We start from the raw sequence: 23,371 nt of genomic DNA, 5'->3' as shown, positions 1-23,371 counted from the left end.
AAGGTTATGAAGTTATGAGGCTGGATTTGAGGCTTTTACCCCCTACACTCTACTATTTCAACGTATTGTGGTAGGTGTGACTGTCTACCCTCGTCTAAGAGATGACCAAGTCTAGGCTCAGATCTTATGAATAACTGAACTCAGAAGAACATATGACAGAGCTTGGGTTAGGCCCGAGTTTGACTAATTTCAAAACCTGAGCTGCTTTGAGACAGCGCTGCTATGTCATAGCATGAATCTCATCTACACACTGTCTTTCCCCCTAGCTTCTCGTCCATCTGCTGTCCCACAGCCGTGTATCTGGAGTCACCACTTTTTCACTATGGAGTGAGTGCACCAATGCCTGCAAAAAAAAGGCTTTCATTTTCAAGCCAAGGGCACGCAAAAATCCTGCAGAATTTCAGATCTCGTTCCATATGTTTCCTTATCTGTCGGTACTTATATATTTGGAACTTAGTTCAAACGGAGTGAAGTTATAGTTCACTGAAAAATCCATCACAGAGTTTTGGTAGAAAGTGAGACTGAGGAGGAAAAAAAGGAAGCTTCTTAAGTTCTTTTAGTTTCATAAATTATTCCTCACAAGTTTTATATTTATTGTTTCTGAAGGCTCGCCAGAAGGGCCATCCACTTGCCTTAATCCAGAGGGGCAGGTGTTGGGGCACCTGGGTGGCTCAGTGGGTTAAGCGACCAACTCTTGGTTTCTCACAGTTTGTGAGATCAAGCTCCAGTTTGGGCTTCACGTTGAAAGCACCTAGCCTGCTTGGGATTCTCTCTGCCCCTCTTCCCTTCTCAAAATAAATAAACTTAAAAAAAAATAGAGCAGCAGTTTCCTACAGCCAATGCTTCTTATGACGGGCTTTATGCGAGAAATCCCATCTACTCTCTTCTCTGTAGTTGATCTCCCCACCCTCTTATTTCCCTCACGGTCACTGATTATGAGTTGGTATCATTGTCTAGAGCAAGACGTGTCAAAAATGAACTATTGGGGCACCTGGGTGATCCAGTCAGTTGAGTGTCTGACTTTGGCTCAGGTCATGATCTCACAGTTCGTGAGCTCAAGCCCCACATCAGGTTCACCGCTGACAGCAGTGTGGAGCCCGCTTCAGAACCCTCTTTCCCCCTCTCTCTCGGCCCCTCCTTTCCTGTGCTCTCTTTCTCTTGAAAACAAATAAAAAACATTTAAAAAGTTAAAAATTAACTATTAAATGTTATAGTTGCTGGCTGATGTCATCTTTCATGTGTATCACGTGAGGCATGAATTTCAAAATAGATTCCTAATAATGATGGCAAGTCAGATTTGTCCTGGATCACAGATTTATACAGGAATTTGAAGGAATTATTAGATGACAAAGGACCAGCCCCACCATTTGGGAGCTGAGAATCTAATCTCACACCCGTGTAGATAGAGACAAGCGCAAAGGAACATAAACACAATCAAGCAATAAATACACTGGGCAGATCCTTATTCACCAAGAGAAATAAACATTTGCTCTGTGAGACAATCTTTTCCCTTTCTGAGAAAATGGAAACACCATCCTTCCTGTAAACTGCACGCCCCCAGGCAGCATGTTTATTTCCAGACTCCAATATCTTCAGTTATTTAAAGAAATTTTTCCAAGAAAACATGTGTGTTTGCAGGTGTCAGTCAAATTGGAGGAATATTCAAGGACTTAATCCAAGTCCAAAGGGAAATTCCCTTCTCTCTTGTTGCCACTATTTTCAAGGATGGGCAGAAATCCTAGGCACAGAATAACAAGAAATTGGGGCAGATTATTTAAGAGTCGATTTCAAGCTTTCTCTGACACTTAATTCAGTTATACAAGAACAAACACTACACAGGACGTGTTTCCCTCTTGCTCCCCTGTTTAATTTTCATTATGTTTATTCTTAGAAATGTGAGCACAGGAAGAGATAGGTGAGCTAACGACTTTTCTGATGCCAGATATGAATTTCAAACCAAAGATAGTTTATTTTATTTCAGCTGGAGATTTCCAAGGAACACCCTCCTTCTCTGGTAATTAGAATGTAGATACTGTCTTTTTGACCAGAGACATATTACAGTTGTTGACTCAAAGCAAAAAAATTAAAATGTTATTTACTACTTGGACTGTGTTAACACATTAAAATAAAAGGAAGGAAAGGAAGACCATCTTCCGTTATTGGTGATGGCAAAATATGACACCTACTGTATGCAAATATTATACTCGAGCCTTTTAGATCATTTTTCATGATATGAAGGTGGGTTGTGTTGGCCTCGCCAAGACAGCTCTCCCCACTTGTGACCACACTCACTAGATATTTGTAAGATGTCATTAGGGCTTGGGCCACAGAACAGAAGAAAGACAGTAAAGCTGTGATCTAACACTCACTCAAATGGGACCTAGTCACCTGAACAAAAGATTGGATCTTTCCAGAATTTAAATTCCAGCCTCCTGAGACTATTCACAGAGTCCTTTTTGCACAAGGTGTTGCACGGGATGCTGTAAGCATTTACCCCTCAGAGCAGCACAGTGCAAGAGGTTGAGACTATAACTCACTCACACCCACCCATTTAGATGGAAAGGAGCCAGGCTTTCAACCAGATCTGTCTCCCTCCATGTTTTTTCTTCTCCTATGCATGCCCGACACTAAAGAGGCAGTGAGATATGTAAACTCAGCCCCTGCCAGTGGGACCAGCGTCACAGACGTCCATCTGCCAGTGCATGGGCCCCCAGCTCTGAAGGTCCTCAGGCTTGGTTTAGGGCTCAGCTGCCACTGTCTTGAAACTCTTAATGATTTTTGAACAAAGGGCCTCATGTTTCATTTTAATGTGACTTTTGCTAATTATGTAGCCAGCCTTACGTATAAGGACAGCACAAAATAGAAGAAATAGTCCCATCAAACCCACCCCGCCCCCCCCCCACCTTGGGTACATTGAAATGAAAAGAGCTGCCTTCTATATAGTTGTCTAGCAAACCAGTCATAAAGTTGATATCAAAGTATTCTAGACATTTGGGGAAATGCTCAGATTTCTGTCATTTTTCTTAGGGGAGATAGAAATGAAAGGTAGTGTTTGTCCATATCCCTCCCATAATTAGCTGTCCCTCATAATAACTTGCTTTCCATTTGGAAGAGTGTGGCAATGTCTTATACCAAACAAGAGCTCTGATAGAAGAAATGATCTTGAAAATTTGTGAAGTTTCTTCTTTTTTTAAATTTTCTTTTAGTGTTTATTCATTTATTTTTAAGAGAGAGAGTGTATGTGAGCAGGGGAGGGACAGAAAGAGAGACACACAGAATCCGAAGCAGGCTCCAGGCTCTGAGTGGTCAGCACAGAGCCTGACTCGGTGCTCAAACCCTAGAACCATGAGATCATGACCTGAGCCAAAGTTGGACGCTTAACCGACTGAGCCACCCAGGGGCCGGTCATGAAGCTGCTTCTTATTGGGTGTCAGCATACAGCACATACCCATCTCTTTTTATGCTCCAGAGAAATTAGCATCTCTTCTCAACCCCTAGCCAGGTAAATAATTGTGACGGCCAAGTCCACTGGAAACGCAAAGGAGTCCCACAGATTCCCAGTTTAAACCCCCCCGCAAGTCCTATCTGCCCATGAGCAATGAAAAAAATAGGTTCTCTTACTGGTTTGAAAATGAACACTACTCTCACTGTCAATAGATAATGATCTGGAATGCTCAGGGCACCATCTGATAATTATCTGGTGTTAACAATTACACCAGAGAGGGGAATTCTTCTCTTACAAGGCAGTGTCTAGATAAAAAATGATGAGATTTAGTAACCAATTGTATGCTGGAAGGTTTGGCTTTGGACGTAGGTGGGAGATTACGTGATAACATTGTGGAGATACAGAGAAGTTTCACCCCAGATTCTTACCTAACAACTTGATAGGCTATTTGGAATTCTAACACTAGGTTACAATTCTTTGGGGTTAAAAATTGCCTTATGAAACGTCCTATCCTCGTGCGTTACAATCACCGATCCCTCCTCTGCATGGTTGAGTGGACTCAGAGGTGCAAAATCAAGGGAAGGACATGGTGAAAGAGAAAAATAGGCTGGAGAAAATGAATTTTTCCCCTTTTTGTCCTATTCGGGCCTCATCATTTTGTCGGAAACTAATGCGGAAATCTGACAGGCGAAGCACTGCGGAACCGGCAGTTTTAACGTCAACAACATCAGTCGTGAAGACAAGAAACACTTTCTCAAGCGCTGTGTCTGTGACACCGAACCAAGCCCGCCTTTTATGTGTCATTTGGCTGAGTTCTCAAAACAGCTGTATTATTTGTATCCATTCGGATGCTTTCATCTACAATGGCTAGAGTTAGACTTGACTCAAAATGGTGTAAATAATCTAAGAAATCTATTATTTAAAGCAATAAGAAACACAGAGTTGGGTGGGTGTAAGGATGGGTAATTCAGCAGATTTAATTCAGCATTTAATTCAGGATTTAATTCAGCAGATGTCGGCGATGCCAACAGGGACCGGGGGTTCCTTTATACTTTCTGCCCTACCTTCGTGGCACTTCGTGGCAATCGGCCTATGGTTTCAAGATGTCATTCACGGCTCTGAGCATCACAGCCCAAAGGAAAGCAGACAGAACATGATGCCTTTGAAACAGGAAGGCAAGTTCCCAGAAGCCACTCTACAGATTCACTGTATGACTTACCAGCAAGCCCAATTCTATAGCAGTTGCTCACAATGAATAGAATTTCCTTGACTGGCTTCATCTAATTAATATTGGCCTCCTGAGGCTGAGAAGAGGGCCACACTTCTGTGCATGCAAGGATGCCCAACACCTGCACAAATTAGCCACTGTGTTAGAAGGAAGCAGGAGGAGAATGGGTTTTGCATAGATGACCAAGAACGTCTACCACAGACCTGGTTGTGTCACGTAACAAATAAGAATGCGGAAGCCCAGCAAGCCCAGTGACTTGCTCCAGAGCGCACAGCTGGCTGGTGATGACACCAGGAGAGAGTCAGCCCCGGTCTGCGGAAATTTAAAGGGCATATTTCCAACCACTGTACCTTTTCACACTCTACTTTGGTGTATGCGTTCGTAAACACTCCAAATTTTTGCAAAAATAACTTTAAAAAGTAAGCACCGTTGTATCACCATAAGCTTAACAAAGAATGATTTCTTTACAGCTGGCCTGACCTGTAGTAGCAGATTTGCAGCATTTTGTCCAGCAGATACACGCTTCACTAATAGCAAGTTCTACGCTCCGGGAAATGTTAGCCTAACAGGACCACTGTAGTCACAGAAAGAAGTTCCCAAGCCCCTGAGAACAATGCCAGCCACTGAGAATTCAGAGGAATCAATAATTGTTCTTATTGAAAGGCTTACAGTGTGATCACAGAGTGAACTGTGCAGCAATTGCTAAATGTGGTGTATCTTTAGCCAATGACACTCCACTAAGATGGCCTTGTCTCTCACTAACCCAGGAAAACTAGCTATTCCTAAACTACTAATTTTATTACAAAGATAACTTCTGGATCTTCTGCTGCTAGGTTTTATACAAGTTGAAGCTGGATAAAAAGGTACTCTTTCTTCCAGAGATTATAGAGAAATGATTGTTTTGAAACAAAAATAGAAAATACATATGTATTATTTTTTTTTAATTTATTTAAAAAATTGATTTCAATATTTATTTTTGAGAGACAGAGAGAAACAGAGTGTGAGTAGGGAAGGGGAAGAGAGAGAGGGAGACACAGAATTCAAAGCAGGCTCCAGGCTCTGAGCTGTCAGCACAGAGCCCGATGCGGGGCTCGAACCCATGAACCATGAGATAACGACCTGAGCCAAAGTTGGACGCTTAACTAACTGAGACACCCAGGCGTCCCCACATATATTCTATATTTGTTTCCTTGTAATTGTTTGATCATCTTAAAAATGAAGAGAATGGCAATGAATTTACTTCAATCCTGTATTTAAGTGGAAATAATTAAAAGACAGGTATATATGAGCATATTAAAATTCTTAGATGGCTGATTCTACCTAATTGAAAAAAATACATAGTGTTCTTTAGATTATACAACCTTCGGTAGAAATAAGAACTGAAAAGTGGATCTGAATTTGACTATTGGTAGTAATTCTATAAAAATATCCCAAAATGAAGGGACTAAAAAGCCTCAGCTAATGAAGTTAAAAATTGACTATGTCTAAGGAATTAATAAGAAGGAAACTCGGTTTTGACTTTACTTTCCCTCACTTTTGTTTTCCTTTCCAACCCACCTCCAGCTTCATTCTTTCTTTTCTTTTTCTTTTTTTATTTTTTTTTAATGTTTATTTATTTTTGACAGAGAATGAGCAGGGGAGGGGCAGAGGGAGAGGGAGACACAGAATCCAAAGCAGACTCCAGGTTCTGAGAGTCAGCACAGAGCCCAACGTGGGGCTCGAACCCACGAACTGTGAGATCATACACTTAACCAACTGAGCCACCCAGGCACCCCCAGCTTCATTCTTTCTTGTGTTTAGTTGTAACTCTGGAGGCAAAAATGATATTCTTCAAATGAAGACATTTTTAAGCCAGGTAAGCACAGTTGGGGGGGAGGAGGGTTGGAAATAAAGGACAAAACTAGAGAAGGCTTTTAACACTACCAGTATCTGTAATAAGGCTGTCCACGAATCAACCAATTCAATTTTTTATCTTCTAACAAATTCACTGGAGAATTTGTTATCACAGAGAGACACCATGGATTTAACAAAAAGACGCCAACTGTATTCTGTAAAAAAAAACAAAAAACAAAAAAACACAAAAAAACAGAAAAAACAAAAACAAAAAACATTTTCCAACTAAGTGATTTATTGTCCTCAAGATCATTTTGAATGTGAAGAAAAGAATACTTGCATTATTACAAAATGTGCATTACCTTTTGTAGTTTCAAGGGAAACACCTTAACAATTACTACAATTACTTGTCAGTTCATGATTTTGTGACATATTTCATATTTAGATCACAAAGAAGAAAAATGGTAAGGAAATGTAACTGGTTAAGATTTTGTTGGGTGTAGGGAGTCCTAAGAATACTGTTTTATACTCTTACACAAATTACAGGTGACAGCTGGGGAAAATGAAAAGTCAAGGGAAACCAGAAAGCAATTTTGAACCTCAAAGAGGTTCTCAAAGAGAGAAAATGAGATCAGGAAAATGACTTTTTTTCCCCAGGAAGCTTGGCATTAGAGTAACAATAAAGAAACTATAGATAGGGAACAGTAGAAAATGGACCTCCACTTAGGCCTTTATAATAAGGGTGAAATAAAAGAAACTGAAGTTGCTGACTCATTAATACCCAGAAGGGAATTAGGAAACATCTGCTGAATGAACGAAATAATCAATGGCATGAATGGAACGTATATTTAACCAACTGAGCCACCCAGGCGCCCCTGGAATGTATATTTAAATGTCTCTAGAGTCATTAAGATTGTTCAAAGGTTTGGGGGGCCTGGGTGGCTTAGTTGGTTAAGCATCAGACTCTTGGTTTCCACTCAAGTCATGATCTCACGGTTTGTGGGCTTGAGCCCTGCATTGGCTCTGTGTTGACAGTGTGGAGCCTGCTTAAGATTCTCTCTCTCTCTCTCTCTCTCTCTCTCTCTCTCAACATAAATAAAATAAAAACTTAAAAAAAATTTTTTTTTCAGTTTTTTTAAGGAAACAGTCTAACATGCTTTGATGGTGAAAGAGATTGTTCTGGAATGAAACTAGTTAACAGAATTAAATTCTTGCACATCCAATAAATAAAATTATAATCTGAACTCGTTCCAAAGAAAGTAATGGAATGGGGTTGGGTCAGTAAGGTCCAGAGGTAAAAAAAAAAAAAAAAAAAAAAAAAAAGTTGTGTTGCTAAAAGCATGTATACTTTCTGTTCCATTTTCTGAATGTTTTCCATCTACTGATCCAATTTCTTATTCACTGGAGTGTGTACTTTGCTATAATCCATGGAATGTGATCCAGGAAGTGTCTGCACATCTAATCTTCCTGAACGAGTGAGTCAGACATAGCATCGGCAGTAATCTAGAAAGAATCCAAACATGGAAACTACCATCACTGGCATATGACCTACTTAGATGTCTTACCTGTGACAATGCGGAAGAACCAAGTCGACCAATGTGCATGTTCTATACAATTTGGAAGATTTTCTATTGTACTTTTTATCTATGCTTTTAAATACTAATGAGTTTGGGGGGCATTCTAAAATATATTTGACCATGTCAATACTACCTTTACTAGACAGATAGAAATGTCAAGCTAATGTAAATACTGGTTCCATCTCAACAATTGTAATTTCCATGTGACAGTTATTTGCATATACATAGACATCTTGCTGGAACCACTCACTGAAATGTGTGTAGCAATGCCCTCTCCCAGTTCCCTATAATTACACAAATAACCGTGACCACTTTGTTTTTCTAATATAATTTGTCAGACTGGTTTCCATACAACACCCAGTGCTCATCCCTCCAAGTGCCCTCCTCAATGAACAGCGACCACTTTAATTTACTGCCTCAGATACATGCTTTCTGACATACCATTGCAAACAAAAAGCGTAGGAAAACTGTCAAGGGTAAGGATTCAATGGCAAGAGTTCAACACCTAGGCTTGAATCCCAATAACAGTGGATATGCTACCTGTTCAAAGTAGGTCTCAGGCAAAGGCCAAAGTCAGAACAGGAGGAGAGAAGCTAGATTAATGAATGCCCCGAACGAGAGAAAAGTCAGACTTCTGCACTCATGACTGGCGTGCAAAGGCAGAGTGAGGGACCTGCTTTAATGCTGATACGACGAAGACTGTGGCTTACGCATTCATTCGGCAATAGCTTGGGGCAATGTGGTCAGCACCGGGCTCGGAGCCGGCCGCACAGGGGTGAATCAGATATACTAAGCATACAGACTAACAGAACAGTAAGACATCAAGAAATACTTGCACAGTTAATTAAACACGATTGTAAATCGACGCATAAAAGAGAAGTACAAGATGCTATAGCAATGTGTTATACGTAGAAAGTGCATAGGTCCCGGTGTGCCTGGCACAATTCCAGTTTACACCTGCTGTCCTAGAGTAATTGTTAGTGCTGCCTCCGTGCACTCGGATGGGCGCCCTGTCTGGATGGGAAATATGTGGTTTCTGTTCACTTTTCCTAAGAGGAGATCTGACTTCATCCAAGACCCAGAAAGGGCTTTTTCAGAATGGAGCCATTCAGCCGAGACATGAGGGTGTGAGAACTGCCCAGAGAAGGGAGGAGCACACTGTAAAAGGAAGGAAGGACGGAGGAAGTTGCTTGTGCCAAGGCCTAAGGAGTGAAGTCCAGTCCATCTCAAGCGCTTGGGAACAGGGAGTTGTTTGGCAAGAGAGGCGGTAGCAGAGTTGGCAAAGCTTTATCAGTCATTTTACAGATTTAAGACCCAGAGCAACAGGAAGCCACTGAACCGTAATGATGGCAAGAACCACCACCAAAAGGAAGCGTTTGGGATGTTCCAGCAGCTGTTTACACATGTTAGAGTTTGCACAACAACAGGTTGAAGCAGGTGGGATTATAGCCCCATTGTTTTCAGATTAGCAGATTGAGGCACAAAACTTTCAGGCAACTTGCCCGAAGTCATATATCAAGATAGAGTTGGGGCTAGGCTTGCAGCCAGGCAGACTTGCTCCAGAGCCCTTACCCTGTTTATCAAGGGAGTGACAACATCAGATTTGATAGCTCCCTTTGTGCTTTTTAAAATTTTTTTTTAATGTTTATTTATTTTTCACAGAGAGAGAGAGAGAGAGAGAGAGAGAGAGACAGAGCATGAGCGGGGGAGGGGCAGAGAAAGAGAGGGAGACACAGAATCTGAAGCAGACTCCGGGCTCTGAGCTGTCAGCACAGAGCCCAACGCGGGGCTCGATCTCATGAACCTCGAGATCATGACCTGAGCCAAGTCAGATGCTTAACCGACTGAGCCACCCAGGCGCCCCTTTGATAGCTCCCTTTGTAAACATTTAAACAAGCCTAGAGAACTTCAAAGTTCTGGGTTTATTCTAAAATGATTGAATGACAGTGAAATGCTGAACTTGCTGTTACTTTCTTCTCATCAGCTTAAAAATCCCCATTCCCAAAACAGTAAAGTATGATCCTGTCTGTGTTCAATAAAAAACGAGAGTGAGAACATATGCATATATATGTGGATGGAAAATAACAGAATGGGAACATTAAAAAATTATTAAGTGGTTACCTCTGAGGATTTGTTGGAATGAGGGAATGAGAGAGCAAGAGGTTTTACTTTTCATTCAGAACTGTTGTTTTTTGTTAAGTGAGTGTGTGCTTTTTAACAATAAAAATCAAGGGGGACCTGGGTGGTTCAGTCCGTTAAGTGTCTGACTTTGGCTCAGGTCATGATCTCACACTTCTTGAGTTCAAGCCCTGCATCAGGTTGTGTGCTGACAGTGAGAAGCCGCTTAGGAATCTCTCCCCCCATCCTCTCTCTCTGCCCTTCCCCTCAGGCATTCTCTCTCTCTCTCAAAATAAATAAATAAACTGAAAAAAAACAATACGAATGGAAAATTAACTATCAACACCCCCACTATTCCTTGCTCTGAAACATACAATGTTTTTGGAGCTGAAGGGAGCTGTTTGGAAGAAAGGAGTCCCCGATATCCACCTTCACCGGTCCTGTGAGAACAGATAGTTATGAGGAAGGACTTCAAACAAACCACGCAGGATGTTTGTTTGAACAAGAAATTAGAGATGTTCACATTACCAAGGTACTGCACATTCTGATGATGAATGTAAGCATGTTCTTTCCTGGTAATGAGAACAAGGCTTTGAAGATAGTGTAATGCTATCACAGGCTACAGACAATGCAACTCAGCATCGAGACATGTTCCAGGAGTACAAATCCATGTTAAGCAAAGTTCAAGTAAAATGGCCGTGTAGTCAGATGGAGTGTTAGTTCAACACTACACATCTTTTAATTTCCAAGACATTGTTTTAGATTGATTTAATCGAGCAGCGAATCAATCAATCAAGGAATCCATTCTTTTTTAAATTTTTTTAATGTGTATTTATTTTTGAGAGAGAGACAGAGTGTGAGTGGAGGAGGGGGAGAGAGAAAGAGGGAGACACAGAATCAGAAGCAGGCTCCAGGCTCTGAGCTGTCAACACAGAGCCCAACGAACTCACGAACCGAATCGCGAGATCATGACCTGAGCCGAAGTTGGACACTTAACCGATGGAGCCACCCATGCACCCCAAGGAATCCAATTTTTCATGGTCCTCCAGCTGTCTTTTATCAATAATACAGGACTGGGTATGTGTACCGTTGATTCCACCGAACCATGGTGGCAATTTTCAGGTTACGGCATCTTTCCTAGAAAACAAAGAGTTGTTCTTTTTCTAAATGAAGTTTCAGACTTCCCCCATTCCCTTCACTGAGCAAACAAACTGAAATTCCCCATTGCTTTGTTTATAATCTTAGGTCTATAGTTGTGTCTATTTCATGTTTGGTCACTTTTGTAATGTCCCTGGGAATTTTTTTAAAGTAACACTTCTGGGGCGCCTGGGTGGCACAGTCGGTTGAGCGTCCGACTTCATCTAGGTCACGATCTCGCGGTCCGTGAGTTCGAGCCCCGCGTCAGGCTCTGGGCTGACGGCTCGGAGCCTGGAGCCTGTTTCCGATTCTGTGTCTCCCTCTCTCTCTGCCCCTCCCCCGTTCATGCTCTGTCTCTCTCTGTCCCAAAAATAAATTAAAAACGTTGAAAAAAAATTTTTAATAAAGTAACACTTCTGGATAGTACTTATGCATGCAAGTGCTGTTATGAAAAGAAAGCATATTGATTTTGCTTAATTATGATGCTGATGCTGTAAGACTTGAAGTCTATAATGGGGTCTTTTATTTCCTGGAAAATTTGATAGGTTCTGGGCACTCTCAGCTCCAGGGATCCTCAGTCTCAAGGCTGCACTCATCCTTGTATTTAAAATGCCTTCTCTTGTCTATGAAGTAGGCATTTTCTTGTGTCATTCTATGGAGAATGAGTGTCAGGATATGGAATATTCCATTTAATTATAAGTCAGATGCCGTTGACAGTATGGCTAGATTTCTGACTCCTAGTATTGGGTGTGTGATCCAACACATTTTAGAAACTTACAGATATTGAAATAGGAACACATTCATCTTTCTTTTGTTCATTTGGTGTTTTGTTAGATTTTATGTTAAAAAGATTTGTCCCTTTTGTGTCCATATAGCACATTATTCCTAATGTTATTACAATATGTATAATTTTTCTTTTTTATTATGTTTTGTTTCTATTTCCCATTTTAATTGTTTTTTGAAGGGTTAATATTTTATTGTTTTATTTCTCTAACGCTGAAGAACAGTGTAGTAAGTTCTCCATATATAGAGATTGAATGAAGGAAGGCAGAAATTAATAAATACATGAGTAGTTGTAGATACACTATGGTTTGGGATAGTTCTTTTAATTTCAATAATTATGGAAATAATCAATTTTCTGAGCAGGAAACAATAAACAGTGCATTATTATACACCTTTTTCTGCATTTTCAGATAGAGCAAATCTGATTAAGAGAAAAAAATGAGCAGCCATGATTGTATCAGTTGTGGCAGGTGCATAAAAGAGATGCTATATGAAATGATTTAAAAGAAGTAGCTAACAGTTACTTCTGTTTTCAGAACAACTGGAAAATGGAAGAAAAAGAAAGGAATGCTTGTTAGCTTTAGCCTTAGAAGGTAAGGTAACAGTTGAATACTATCTCTTCAGACAATGCATTGCTGTAGAACATGTGCGGTCTGTCTCAACCTATAGCAATAAAAGAAAAACAGCGTCTATTATTCAGGACCGAGGACAGAGATATCAATAGCAAAATTACCTGAACACAAAACAACTAGACTCGAAGTCCTTGCATAGGTCAGCAGCATGAAAATGTTCCAAAGCATGGCTTTAATCTCCTTCACCACCAGACAGTCACGGTGGACCCACAGCAACCACAGATGGTGCGACCTCAACCTTTTCAGTCTCCGGAACAAACTGCCACTGCGCACAAGTCTTAGTTACAAAATGCTTCAGTCCCATGCTCACATACTCTTAATGGCTAGGTAGTGAAAAGTGAAAAAAAAAATCTTTACAAAAACATCAAAAGTCTGGTTCATTTGAGGATTTATAAGATTCCTAGCATTCTTGAGGTGAGAGGGGAAATAAAATGGTTTACATATGATTTCCAATGATTAAAATAAGAACCAGATAATTAATCCATTGACTTGTTCATCTTAGAGAAGCCTACAAAAAGTCCAAGGAACTACTTGGGTTTTTCTGACAATCATGGCTATTGGTCTCTATCTTATCTCCCATTTATTAACAAATGTCTATTAGATCTGATATATGTGTAATGATCGGAAAGGGAACTTTAAAAAAAGGTTTATTCTGAATAGCTTTGAAAACCACGTAGCTTCACACCTGGCAAATGTATAGCTGCACACAGAGGTCTGAGAATCTCATCACAGAAAAAACTGAGAAGTGATAAAAACCTAAATACTTTTCCCTTAAAGAACAGGCAAGAATGTTCTCTCACAACTCCTACTCAACATTGTTCGGGAAGTCCTAGACAGTGCCATATGGAAAAAAGGAAGGATGGGGTGGGAAGAGAGGGAGATGGAGAGAAAGAAGGAGGGGGGAGAGAAAGTAAAGGCATACATATTGGAAAGAAAGAAAGAAAGTGGTCTCTTTAATCTCTATTTTTTCCTTCTGTTTATCTCAAGGTTTTACATCAAGCCAATAATTTGCCTTTCAGCCATGTGTAATGTATTATTTGCAGTTTCTATCATGTTTACACATCTTTCTTTAGTTTGAAATTAATTTTTTCTCTCATTCTTCTGTTGTTCCGTATTTTCTCATTTGTGTTATTAAATTATACTCTTGTTATGTTCTTCTGCAGTACAAAACACTCAAGGAGAATCTTCTCTTCTGTAGATTGTTCTCTCACTGACAGGGCTCATCACATTTTTATATCCAATGGTCCTTCCTTTATTTTGTTTAATTATCCTGTCATTTCTTTGTATCTTCCTCATGCTTAAATTAGGCAGTATGGTACAAACCACCTTTTGTCTCTCACAGAGTTTGAAAGATTTCTCTTTGACCCTTCTGCAGAACATATTTTCAACTAACTCATCTTTACCTTAACAAACTTCAATTTAGGGACTGGGAGTTGATTTATAGTGAACGTTCAGAGAGAGAGAGAGAAAGAGAGTAAGAGTGGGAAAGGGAAAGAACTCAGCTTATCGTGATGTAGTCCCTGGTGAAAAGACTTGGCCGTGGCTTCCTCTTTGAGAACCAGGGAACATCAGGTACCAGTGTCCTCTCGACCATAAATGCAACTCTTTCCTGTAGATATGTTTTTATCTACCCCAGTTCAGCAGACCTGCAAGAAGGTAGGTTTCCCCAGCCATTCTTCCCCCTAAGGTTTTTCCCTCTAAGTAGATCTTCCTACTTACTTACATCTCAATTCACTTTTTCACAATTTGCAAGTATTCATGAGAATTCTCGTGATTTTGTCAATTGAATGAGGATGGACACGAAGTTGGGTACCTTCTCCCACTGCATTGAACCAGAGTTTTCAAGTCTTCTAGGTTTCCTTGTCACTTTTCAAGAGATTACGGATTGAGGTTATGACCCTTTTTATGTGTATTGAAACTAGTTATTCTCACCTCAGAGAACTTTAGTAACTAGTGTTAAAGAAGCCAGGCTTCTTTTTCATTTTAGATCTGCTTTCATTTTAGATCTGCTAATAACAATCTATTTGGCCACTATTATAATTGTTGAGGAAAAGGTGGAAAGGCTAAAGGCAGGGTCTATGCAATAAAAATTTCTCTTGCATCCAAAAGATAGAAAGATTTTAATAGTACAACAGTCAAATTAAAGATAGAACTTTGGTGTGGTTTACCTTTAGAAATTCAAGTAAACTTATCTAATATGAGTATCAGTGGTACTTCAGGTTGATTTCTTCACACCTTCACACCTTTACACACACACACACACTTTCAATGGCTTCATTGAGATATAATCTACAAATCATAAAATTTACTCATTTTAGGTATAGAGTTTAATGAATGTCAGTAGTTGTGAAACCTCCATGTAATCAAATTACAAAATAGTTCCAACTCCCTAAAGTGTCTTTATGCCCCTTTGCAGTCAATTCTCTACTTCCCTTCATCCTCGGGCACTGATGGATCTGCTTTCTGACACTGTGTAGTCTTACTGTTTCTAGAATTTCAAATAAATGCCATTATGCAATATGCAGTCATTTTAATTAGCTTTTTACTTTTTTACATTTAGTATAATATTTTTGAGATTAATCCATTTCATTTTTATTTTCATTTATATTTCATTCCTTTTTATTTCTTAGTAGTTTCTCTAGGATGGCTCTATCACAAATTATTTATCCATTCACCAGTTCACGAACAGTAGGGTTGTTTCCATTATTTGGCTATTATGGATGCGGCTGCTGTAAACATTCACATGTAAATCTTTGAATGTAGAAATGTTTTCATTTCTCTTGGATAAATATCTGGGTCGAATATTTTTTTCTAGAACTTTCATCACAGCTCTTACGTTTAGCTCTATGCTCTATTTTAGGTTATTTTTAAAAATATGGTGGCAAATAAAGTGTGAGATTCATTTTATCCATACAGGTATACGGCTGTATTGCAACATTCGTTCAAAATATTGTCTTTTCTCTCATTTAATTACCTTAGCACTTTTATTAAAAATCAATGGGCTATATGCATTTAGGTCTATTTCTGGACTCTCAATTCTATTACATTGATCTATAGGTCAATCCCATACCCCTACCACACTGTCTTGTGTATTATAGTTTAGTAACTCTTGAAATCATGTAATCTAGGCCCTCCACCCTTGTTTTTTCTTCTTCAAGACTGTTGAAAGATGGCCCATTTCTTTCATCATCAAAAGAAAACATTTTGGGGGGTGGGGGCGCCTGTGTGGCTCAGTTAGTTAAGGGTCCGACTTCAGCTCAGGTCATGATCTCGCAGTTTGTGAGTTTAAGACCCACAGCAGGCTCTGTGCTGGCAGCTCAGAGCCTGGAGCCTGCTTTAGATTCTGTGTCTCCCTCTCTCTGCCCCTCTCCCACTTGCATTCTCTCTCTCTCTCTCTCTCTCTCTCTCTCTCTCTCTCTCTCTCTCAAAAATAAATGAACATTTAAAAAAAATTTTTTAAATATTTTTTTAAAGCAAAATGCTGAAGCACCTGGGTGGCCCAATTGGTTAAATGTCCAACTCTTGACCTTGCTTCAGGTCATGGTCTTGCTGTTCATGGGTTTGAGCCCCACATTGGGCTCTGTGCTGATGGTGCAGAGCCAGCCTGGGATTCTGTCTCTTTTCTTTCTCTGCCCCTCTCCTGCTTGTGCTCTCTCTCTCTCTCTCTTTCAAAATAAATAAATAAAACTTAAAAAAAAATTAAAAAACAACATACTATGCTTTTTATAATAAAATTGTCTTAAGGACTTAGAATTCTTTCATAGGTGATAAACTTCTAAAAGTATTACTGGAAATTTAGTTTGGTTTTTTCATATAAAATTTAAAATCATCTGGCCTGTTTCTTCAAAAATACATTTTTAAATTAATGAACTTTATATTTTAGAGCAGTTTTAAGTTCGCAGCAAAATTGGGTGGAAAATGCAAAGAGTTCCCATATGTCTCCTATTCCTTTTTAAATGTTGGAAAAGATTTACCTCAATTCATTTTTTTCCTCCTTAGGCTTTAAAAGTCCCATCATGTCCGTCATTTATTTAGTTCCACCTCAATAAAGACAGCAATCCTTCATCTTAGTCTCCCCTTTTCCAGTTACTGAGTCTCCTTGCAAGGCCTGGAATGTGTGTCCACTACAGGGGTGGTTCTTCCCAGCTTTCAAGCTGTGGGGGTCTCACTGTAGTGATACAAGGCATGGAAGACTGTTTGACCATGTTAGAGATGGATGATCTGCTCATTATATCTTGGATTTTTGAGCCCTCTGCACACCAGAAAGATGGAGGGTTGAGATCTGTTGGATCTTTTCCCCTGTTGGGATTCAAGTTTCTTAGAGCCTGAAGGCTCAATGTTAGTAGAAAAGAGGAAACGAAGGATGCTGAAGCCAGCTCCTTTGAAGGGCTTCAGGTGAGGAGGAAGCCATACCCTTTGTATATAAATGTTGCCCTGCAGTCACGAAGCAGTGTGCCTGGTTTGGGCCAGAACCGGTACAGGTACATCGGGCTCAAGCCCAAGACATCACAAGTGAAAGCCCTGAGGGGACTGATTAATGGATCTCTGAACGTCTCTAATCCATTGGTTGGGGAGCTCTGAAACAGAGTAAGATCTTTGTATCTGATTTCTTGGGGTGTCAAACGTGATTATTTTTATTTTTTGACATTAATGGCTGGAGAAACAACTTCTATGGTACTTGTAGTAAAAGGCAGAGGTTAATTATAAAGATGGAAAGACCTGGGGTGATCAGTACTATTTTGATCTCCTAGAGTTCTGCCCTAGGAGTGTAAAATGTTTCCTAAGATTACTCACTGTTTTAATCAGCAAGAGAAAGCATTTAAAGAAGCAAAATGCCATGCTTTTCATAGTGAAATCATTATAAGGACTTAGAATTCTTTCACAGGTGAAACTTCTAAAGAAGTATTAGTGGAAACAGTCTGAGTTTTATATGATTCTTTGTCTCATAAACAGCAGCCCGTTAATAAGATGTCCGTATGTGTATAAAATAATTTTGAGGATACTATCTAAGAACACAATTGATATTGAAAATATGTCCCCTGTTGATTCATAGTCAGGCAAACCTTAGTACTCCCAGCCAATGCAAGAAAAGGGTGGCAGCCAGGTCGAGTTAGTATATAACCTTTCTGAGGTGATGTTTGCAAATCTGGTCACGTTAAAGGTTTTGGAAACCTGTAAAATGAAATTTAAAAATTAAGAGCACCCCTATTATTAGATACATTCTACATGCATGCACTTTAATAATTTTACCTGTAGAAACTAAAGATGTGAGTATGGCTTGTTTGTGTCAATTGTATTTTTAGGGTACTTGTTTGAGTGAAAGATAAGGCACTTTCTTCCCGTAGATCAATCGCATGTTGTCTTCAAGTCTTGTTGATAGCATTAACTTGCTTAACAAACCCAACCAGACCCAATACTACATAGGTACACTTAGTACATATTCAAATAGTCCTAGACCGTGAATTAGTGGCAATCTAGTATAACAAAGCTTTACTCTATATTCAAGGCACTTGCCAAAGCTGCACAGAAAGGCCATCTCCATGGAGTTAGCAGTTTAATATTCCTCACTCCAATGAACAACCAATTAAATTCATTGAACCTCTTTCCTCCACAGAAAATTCAACTCAGAAAAAGTGGTGCACTTGAGAGTTTCCATTTAGAGCTCCTGCATTTAGAAATAGGGGGAAAGATTATATTCTTTGCTCTTGGACTCAGCCAGAATGGCGTGTAATTAATATCTTCGTGCCCACACAGTGGATTGGGGTCCAATGAATTTGAAGAAGAAAGAATCAGGCAAAGGGAGCTACCCTTTGCAGCATCAACACAGTGTTTATAATCTTTTGTTATTAAAGTATTTGTTTGCACAATTGAGAATTTTAAAAAGATGGCTATTCATAATGATAATCTGTACATACGCATGTGTTCTTGCACACATACACACACACACACACACACACACCTTCCTTCATCTTCTCACCATCTTAATTCTGCCCCCAGATTGAGTGTGGTAAGGAGAGTAACTGTCCCCAAACACGTCTACATCCTAATCCACAAGACCTGTGAATATGCTATCTTACATGCAGATGTGATTAACATTTAGGACTTGTTCTAGGGAGAGTTTCTTGGATTATCTAGGTGGGCCCAGTGTAATCATAAGAGCCATTGAAAGCAGAGGATCTTTCTTGGCAGTGGCCAGAGAGAGATGACAAAGAAAGAAGGGTCAGAGGATAGAAGGAGAATCACAGAGGGATGTTGCATGAAAGGCACTCGACTTGCCATTGCTGGATTTGAAGGTGGAGGAATAGGGCCATTAAGTCAAGGAATGTGAGAATCTTCTAGATGCTGGGGATGGCCCTCTATTGATAGCTAGCAAGAAAACGAAATTCTCAGTTCTACAGTCACAAGGAACTGAATTCTGCTGATAACCTGAATGAGCAAAAAAACCAGATGCATCCCTAGAACCTCTAGAAATGAATACAACTTCTTGGTACCATGATTTGGCCCACTGAGACCTATGTCACACATACGAGCTCCAGAACTGTAAGATAACAAATTTGTATTGTTTAAAACACTAAGTTTGTGGTGATTTATCCCAGTAGCAATAGAAAACTAATTATACTTATATATGCAAACAAGGAAGCTCTGTGTGCTCTCAGAAACAACAAAGACAGCTCCGTGTCCATCTGCCATATTCCAGGTGTCTTTTGTTTTAATGTTTGTTTATTTTTGAGAGAGAGAGAGAGGGAGAGACAGAGCATGAGCAGGGGGTAGGCAGAAAGAGAGAGAGAGAGACAGAATCCGAAGCAGGCTCCAAAATCTGACATGGGGCTCGAACTCGTGAACCTCAAGATCATGGCCCAAATTAAAGTCGGACACTTAACCAACTGAGCCACCCAGGTGCCCCCAGAGGGGTGTTCTACCTCATCCTTTCTCCTTTCTTCACAGATAAATAGTTGGGTGGCCAGTGTTTCTAAGCATATTTATTACACAGGTAACAGCATCCTTTTCTCTGGGGGATGGTTCCTGTCTTTCTGACTTAATGTGGTCCTGGTCACCTGCTCTGTCCCAGGGATAAGCACATAACAAAAGCTGAGCTTGGGTACTCAGAAATCCTACATTTCTCTGTAGCCAGGGCTTCCTTTCTTTAGAGCCTGGAGATTTGCCTTGCCCCATTCAAACATTGTCCCATTCTATAAAAGTAAAGTAGACTTTGTCTCTGTAAGGTGTTATGCCAAATCCCATGGGAGACACATGGAGGGAGCCCGTCTGCATAAGGACAGAATGAGACTAATGTGTAGAAGTGATCAGAGTCTAGGGGCGCCTGGGTGGCTCAGTCGGTTAAGTGTCTGACTTCAGCTCAGGTCATGATCTCACAGTCTGTGAGTTCGAGTCCCGTGTTGGGTGGGCTCTGTGCTAACAGCTCAGAGCCTGGAGCCTGCTTTGGATTCTGTGTCTCCCTCTCTCTCTGCCCCTCCCCTGCTCATGCTCTGTCTCTCTCTGTCTCAAAAATAAATAAATCAAATCATTTAAAAAATTTTTTAAAAACAAGAAGTGATCAGAGTCTGAAGACAGATCTGGATACTCTTACTTCTAAACGCCTTGTGTAGCCCAGAGGTGTTGGGATGTTAAAGAGGCTATTTCTAGTCTCAGTTTCTTGTTATTCATCTCCAGTCAGGTAAGACAAAGACAGAAAGAGTGACAGAGATGGGGGGAGTGGGAGGAGACAAAGAGAGAGAAAGAGAGAGAGAGAGAGAGAGAGAGAGAGAGAGAGAGATTTCAGCATCATTTGCATCTCCTATGTCCCTCAATGTTCCACCCCTAGAATTCCCTCCCCAATTCTTTCAGACACTAAATTCTTCCTTTTGTTTAGCTAATTTGATTTTGATTTCTGTCTTCTGCAACCAGAATCCTGAGTAATTACAGACAGTAAAAGGGAAACTGCCTGTTGTAAAACAAATCCTTGGGAATATTCTCTACTGAGGCCCTGAGATGTCTCTGACAGTCTCATGTAATAATGTGTTCCCTTTTCCAGAAAACAAGATGCAATCAAGTAAGAACCTCCAAGGTCTTTGAGCCTCTTATAAATGACATATCAAATATCTGAAATAAGAAGAGTAGATGAATGTGTATAATCAGTAAATTCCTATGAAAAGGATATCTGTTGTATTGTAATTTCCATGAAGTCAAAATTTTGTCTAATTTTATTCACTGCTATATGTCTTGAACTTAGAAGAGTATTTGTAAAATAAGTTAATGTATGTATGTATGCACAGACTTTTAACATATAAAAGATTAAGGGAAAAGTTGCCTGTTATTTTTCTCAATAAGGAAAAAAAGAAGATCCTATTCGGGTGGTCACCATGGGCCCTAAATTCTGTCTAAGTGAAACGAATCTTTATTAGCAGGTTGCTTCACGATGGAATGTCAGCTCTTTAGAATGCTATATATTATATTACTAAAGAGTATTGACAGAAAACATATAAACTCTGGTTGATCTTTATTCAGAGTTTCAGAGATACGTACACATCCTGAGATTTTACCGCTAGAGAATGGGCAAGGTCTAAACAGGGCAAGCCTTCCTCTCCATTCTATTCTAACACTTTTCAGCTGAAGGAGACACAAACTCTACTCGGAAGTTGAGGATGTATTTTTTAATGTCTCAGATGGGGTTCTTTTTGAAAGATAGTGACTAGTCTCGATGATGCCAAAGGAAGGAGGATTACTGATCAACCAACCAGAGCCAATTTTTGAGTTGATGGTATTTTTCTTGGACATGCTACATTCAATGGCAACATTCAGTAGCAACTTGCATGGTGTAGGCTAAAAGGTATGGCGAGGCAAACCCTTATTCATGGTGAGGGACAAACCAAGCACGTTATGTCGAAGTGTTCGTCTCCTTGCCACTGTCCCTGTGGGACCCAGTCATTGGTACAGAGTGTCTGTGGTGAAAAGAATATTAGTGCATGCTTCTGTCAAGTAAACAGATGAGCCAATATGCAATATCTATAGTTAATGGTTTTTCTCCTTTTCCTCTACATGAAATCTAAGTTTCCCGTGATTATTCACAATGAAAGGAGTTAACGCTGAGGTAGTTATTTCTCCATTTTTTTTCTTTTTCTTCTGCTGTGTGTTAAGCCAGATGGTGGTCTCACAAACACATTCACTTTCAATTCTACTACTCTTTTTCGTAGAAATTCTTCTGATCTTCATGTTTTTATATGTTTATTATTTTATCTCGCTCACTCAAAAGTAAACCCCGCTCCTTGTTTAGCTTGCCTAGCAGTGTTATCTCAGCCCCTTCGACACATATTAAGTCTTCAATAAATATTTGGTAAATGAAAGACGGCATTGCCAGCAGGTGGCATTCATCATCTTCCCTCAGAAACTTTTGATCTCTAACTTCGCTTTTTGAAGGGGAAGAGAAACTAACGCACTGTGATACTTTCCCTTGAAGATGGGAGATTCATAGGTAAGCTTACCAGAGGGACTGGCATTTGGGAAAAGACATTAATCCTATAATGAGATACCAGCTAAAGGAAGATTGCTGATAAAGATGGTTATAATCATCCCGGCTTGTAACTCTGTTTTGATGGTGCATTAACTATAGCTGAGTTTTCATCTTCATACTTTTCGAAATATACACACAACAGGATTAACATGAGTGGCCAAATCAATATGCATGTTAAAGCTAGTAGTTTAAGCAGGTACACAATAAGGACAAACAGATGACTGAATACAATATCAAAATAGCTTATTACTCATCCTTAAATATGTTAGTGGTCTATTTTGGACAGAGCATACAAATATCTTTATCTAGAGCAACTCACTGAAAGAACACACTTCTTTTGCATATACGCAGAAACAGAGATCATATATCATGAAATAGTTTGCAAATATACAGAGGCAATATAACCTACATTAATGCTTTTCCCTCAGCCTAACTTGCCTCATCTAATCAACCAGTTGGTGAGTCAGTTAAAATACACATCTTATCATATGCCCAGATAGCAGAGGGGTAACACAGACCTGGGTTTGTGTATTTGCTTCCAACTGCTGCTGTCATACATTATGACGAACTTGGTAGTTTAAAACAACACAAATTTACTATCTTATAGTTTTGGAAGTCAGACGTCTGGAATGAGTCCTTACATGGCTAAAATTCAAGTGTCAGTAGGACTGTGTTCCTGCTGGAGGCTCTGGACAAAGATCTGTCCCTTGCCTTTTCTGGCTTCTAGAAGCCACCTGCATTCTTTGGCTTCTGGCTCCTTCCTTCCTTTTCAAAGCAATAACTTCAAACTCTGTTTCTGGAGTCACATCTCTTCTCTGATGCTGATGCTTCTGCCTCTCTTTTGAAAGGACTGTTGTGATTACATTGGGATTCAGGATAATCTTTCCCTCTAAAAAACCTTAAGTTAATCATCTATATCCCTTTGGCCACATAAAGTAACACATTTACGGGTTCTGGGGATTAGGGCAGGGACTTCTTTGTGGAGTTGTTCTGTCTACCATAGTTTGTATTCCTACTTTGCCATTTATAAGATGAAATTTGATATCTCTGATCCTCTGGGGGGGTATTTTTGGCTTTTGGTTTCCGGGGGTGGGGTGGTCTTTAGAAGAA

The sequence above is a fragment of the Panthera leo genome, chromosome B1 (genome assembly GCF_018350215.1).
Source record: "Panthera leo isolate Ple1 chromosome B1, P.leo_Ple1_pat1.1, whole genome shotgun sequence".
Classification (NCBI taxonomy): Eukaryota; Metazoa; Chordata; class Mammalia; order Carnivora; family Felidae; genus Panthera; species Panthera leo.
Note: the sequence above shows the minus strand (reverse complement) of the source record.